The 5,000-nt window shown below is 50.6% G+C and overlaps 1 non-coding gene across 1 annotated transcript in view; it reads left to right on the forward strand.

Moving 5' to 3' along the window:
* Positions 1–4,962: 4,962 nt before the first annotated feature.
* LOC143176156 (5.8S ribosomal RNA) overlaps positions 4,963–5,000 on the forward strand; it is a 155-nt gene continuing 117 nt past the window's right edge. Inside the window, exon 1 of the ribosomal RNA XR_013000745.1 lies at positions 4,963–5,000. This exon is cut by the window's right edge and continues 117 nt beyond it. This is a non-coding gene — a ribosomal RNA (5.8S ribosomal RNA).

Here is a 5,000-nt window from a genome sequence, read left to right on the forward strand (position 1 = left end):
CTTCGTTGGAATTACCGTCGCTGGCATTGTAAACTCCAGATGACCTTGTGATTCCTTCGTCGGGCACTGGTAAAGGGTGGCGATGATGCGTTCTATAATAGAAATACCCGTCGTAGCGTTTCTTCCGAGTCAACCCGCTCACGAAACTCTCTCTCGTCGTGGAATCCCCGCGTCGGAGAGTAAAACGCGAATTCATACTATGAAAACTTACGTCTCTCGACGATGGGACGATCCACGCGAAGAGTTGTTTACGTGCACGCGTATGGTGCGATTGCGTCGATTCGCTTTTCTGTACGGGGAGAAATAGAACGTTGAGTTGACTTATCGGGTCTTCGTTGGAATTACCGTCGCTGGCATTGTAAACTCCAGATGACCTTGTGATTCCTTCGTCGGGCACTGGTAAAGGGTGGCGATGATGCGTTCTATAATAGAAATACCCGTCGTAGCGTTTCTTCCGAGTCAACCCGCTCACGAAACTCTCTCTCTCGTCGTGGAATCCCCGCGTCGGAGAGTAAAACGCCGAAGGCTTACTATGAAACTTACGTCTCTCGACGATGGGACGATCCACGCGAAGAGTTGTTACGTGCACGCGTATGGTGCGATTGCGTCGATTCGCTTTTCTGTACGGGGAGTAATAGAACGTTGAGTTGACTTATCGGGTCTTCGTTGGAATTACCGTCGCTGGCATTGTAAACTCCAGATGACCTTGTGATTCCTTCGTCGGGCACTGGTAAAGGGTGGCGATGATTCGTTCTATAATAGAAATACCCGTCGTAGCGTTTCTTCCGAGTCAACCCGCTCACGAAACTCTCTCTCGTCGTGGAATCCCCGCGTCGGAGAGTAAAACGCGAATTCATAGTATGGAAACTTACGTCTCTCGACGATGGGACGATCCACGCGAAGAGTTGTTACGTGCACGCGTATGGTGCGATTGCGTCGATTCGCTTTTCTGTACGGGGAGCAATAGAACGTTGAGTTGACTTATCGGGTCTTCGTTGGAATTACCGTCGCTGGCATTGTAAACTCCAGATGACCTTGTGATTCCTTCGTCGGGCACTGGTAAAGGGTGGCGATGATTCGTTCTATAATAGAAATACCCGTCGTAGCGTTTCTTCCGAGTCAACCCGCTCACGAAACTCTCTCTCGTCGTGGAATCCCCGCGTCGGAGAGTAAAACGCGAATTCATACTATGAAAACTTACGTCTCTCGACGATGGGACGATCCACGCGAAGAGTTGTTTACGTGCACGCGTATGGTGCGATTGCGTCGATTCGCTTTTCTGTACGGGGAGAAATAGAACGTTGAGTTGACTTATCGGGTCTTCGTTGGAATTACCGTCGCTGGCATTGTAAACTCCAGATGACCTTGTGATTCCTTCGTCGGGCACTGGTAAAGGGTGGCGATGATGCGTTCTACAATAGAAATACCCGTCGTAGCGTTTCTTCCGAGTCAACCCGCTCACGAAACTCTCTCTCGTCGTGGAATCCCCGCGTCGGAGGGTAAAACGCGATATATAATAGTATATGCCAGTGGTTCGCGCGCGTCGTCTCTGAGATACGCGGTCGACAGAGTTCCGAAAACACGTGATGTGCCACGATTTCCGTGCGTCTTACATCTTTCGACGATGGGACGATCCACGCGAAGAGAACGTTCGTGCTTGCGTGAGGTGCAACAGCGTCGATTCGCTTTTCTGTACGGGGAGAAATAGAACGTTGAGTTGACTTATCGGGTCTTCGTTGGAATTACCGTCGCTGGCATTGTAAACTCCAGATGACCTTGTGATTCCTTCGTCGGGCACTGGTAAAGGGTGGCGATGATTCGTTCTATAATAGTAATACCCGTCGTAGCGTTTCGACCGATGTCACCCGCCACGAAAGTCTCTCTCGACGTGGAAACCCCGCGCCGAAGAGTAAACGCGAAGGCTTACCATACGAAAGAAAACGGTATTATACGCCTGTGGTATGTGCGTCTCGGCTCTGTGATACGCGATCGGCAGAGTTACAAAAAAACGTTGATGGGCCACGATTTCCGTGCGTCTTACATCTTTCGACGATGGGACGATCCACGCGAAGAGTAGTTACGTGCTCGCGCGAGGTGCGATAGCGTCGATTCGCTTTTCTGTACGGGGAGAAATAGAACGATGAGTTGACTTATCGGGTCTTCGTTGGAATTACCGTCGCTGGCATTGTAAACTCCAGATGACCTTGTGATTCCTTCGTCGGGCACTGGTAAAGGGTGGCGATGATTCGTTCTATAATAGAAATACCCGTCGTAGCGATTCGGCCGAGTCACCCGCCACGAAACTCTCTCTCGTCGTGGAATCCCCATGTCGGAGAGTAAAACGCGAAGGCTAACTATATAAGAAATATATAGTATTATTTATGCCTGTGGTTCTCCGTTTGCCCTACTCTCAGATACGCGACTCGGAGAGTTACGAATAATCGTGATGGACCACGATTTCTGTACGTCTTACATCTTTCGACGATGGGACGATCCACGCGAAGAGATCATTCCTGCTTGCGTGAGGTGCGATAGCGCCGATTCGCTTTTCTGTACGGGGAGAAATAGAACGATGAGTTGACTTATCGGGTCTTCGTTGGAATTACCGTCGCTGGCATTGTAAACTCCAGATGACCTTGTGATTCCTTCGTCGGGCACTGGTAAAGGGTGGCGATGATTCGTTCTATAATAGAAATACCCGTCGTAGCGATTCGGCCGTGTCACCCGCCACGAAAATCTCTCTCGTCGTGGAATCCCCGCGTCGTAGAGTAAACGCGAAGGCTTGCTATAGAAGACTATAGTTTATACGCCTGTGGTTCACCGGTTGCCTGCTCTCCGGGGTACGCGATCGCGCAGGAGTTACGGAAGAACTTGATGGGCCACGATCTCCAAGCGGCTATATCTTTCGACGATGGGACGATTCACGCGAAGAGAACGTTCGTGCATGCGTGAGGTGCGATAGCGTTGATTCGCTTGTCTGTACGGGGAGAAATAGAACGATGAGTTGACTTATCGGGTCTTCGTTGGAATTACCGTCGCTGGCATTGTAAACTCCAGATGACCTTGTGATTCCTTCGTCGGGCACTGGTAAAGGGTGGCGATGATTCGTTCTATAATAGAAATACCCGTCGTAGCGTTTCGACCGATGTCACCCGCCACGAAATTCTCTCTCGTCGTGGAATCCCCGCGTCGGAGAGTAACCGCCGAAGGCTTGCTATAGAAGACTATAGTTTATACGCCTGTGGTTCACCGGTTGCCGGCTCTCCGGGGCACGCGATCGCGCGAAGGTTACGGAGGGACGTGAAGCGCCCGAGCAATGAAACGTCCGCAGGAGGAAACGAGCAACCGCCGAACATTGTTTCGCGACGTTTCCATAATGTATTGTCGTTTCGCTCGCATCCCGCTTCTTTCCCCTAGTTTCCTCGACGCGTAGTTTCGCAGCCTTAGTGGACGAATCATTCTCGATTCGAGGAAAGATATGCAGTGGGGCGTGCAATGAGCCCGCCAGAGACCACGATCTCCAATGCGTCTTTACATCTTTGGACGATGGGACGATCCACGCGAAGAGAACGTTCGTGCTTGCGCGAGGTGCATTAGCGTCGATTCGCTTTTCTGTACGGGGAGAAATAGAACGATGAGTTGACTTATCGGGTCTTCGTTGGAATTACCGTCGCTGGCATTGTAAACTCCAGATGACCTTGTGATTCCTTCGTCGGGCACTGGTAAAGGGTGGCGATGATTCGTTCTATAATAGAAATACCCGTCGTAGCGATTCGGCCGAGTCACCCGCCACGAAACTGTCTCTCTTTCGTCGTGGAAACCCCGCGTCGGAGAGTAAAACGCGCGAAGGCTGTGACTGTAACATATATATATATATATACACAGTATACAATGCCTGTGGTTTTTGCGCGTGTCGGCTCTTCGGTATACGCGATCGGCCAGAGTTACGGAGGGACGGTGAAGCGCACGAGAAATTGAAACGGCCGCACGATTGGAACCGAGCAACCGTCGAACATTGTTTCGCGACGTTTCCATAATGCGTTTTCGTTTCGCTCGCATACCGCTTCTTTTCCCCTAGTCTCTGAGACGCGTTTTCGAGCCGTTCTTCTACTATCGATTCTCGTAGAGAGAAGGGACCGGGTAGTCTGGAAGTGGAACCCGCATCTTGCGTGTACCGTACACGGAATTGAGAGGACCGGCCGTGAAGCTCGTTTTAAAGCCGTGCGTCTGACACCCAACTCTTGCGCGCCAATTTCGCGGCAAGAGATAATATGGGACGAATGACCGGCAAAGAGCCAGCTGTGAAGTCTGTTTTTTTAATCGAATCCGTGGACGTGTGTATGCCGTAGCGTCGCTCGTCGTGTTCGTTCATGGTCGTTCCGAGAGAAAGAACGAAAGCGGTAACGAAGGGACCGGCCGTGAAGCTCGTTTTAAAGCCGCGCGTCTGACACCCAACTCTTGCGCGCCAATTTCGCGGCAAGAGATAACATGGGACGAATGACCGGCAAAGAGCCAGCTGTGAAGTCTTTTTTCATTATTTGCTTTCAATCGATCGATCGGTACGATTCGTGCAACGTTTCGCGCGATGCGACGCGAAAACATGCGCGCAACAATAGATGCGTCTGATCGGAAGAACGCGAGGGTCGACTGCACGCGATGGATTCAGTATCGGGTAGGATACAAAATATATCCCCGTCGTTTCCACGCGTGCGAGTCTTCTGCGTCTTTCGCGGGTTTTTGAATGCACTATACGCCCGGAACGTCGAGAAATATATACATATTACTTGAACGTTTTTCGTCTCGAAAGGCTTCGGTGTCGTCTCCAAGGCGACGCCTGAATCTCCTTCGCGCGCTGGTCGGAGATTCAGGTATCAACTTTTATCTTCTCTTTGAAAGAAGAGAGATATTAGGTCGAACAAGTGAGAATAAAATTATATATGTGAAATATAAAATTTATACGATTACCCTGAACGGTGGATCACTTGGCTCGTGGGTCGATG

The sequence above is a fragment of the Nomia melanderi genome, unplaced genomic scaffold (assembly GCF_051020985.1).
Source record: "Nomia melanderi isolate GNS246 unplaced genomic scaffold, iyNomMela1 scaffold0396, whole genome shotgun sequence".
NCBI classification, from domain to species: Eukaryota; Metazoa; Arthropoda; class Insecta; order Hymenoptera; family Halictidae; genus Nomia; species Nomia melanderi.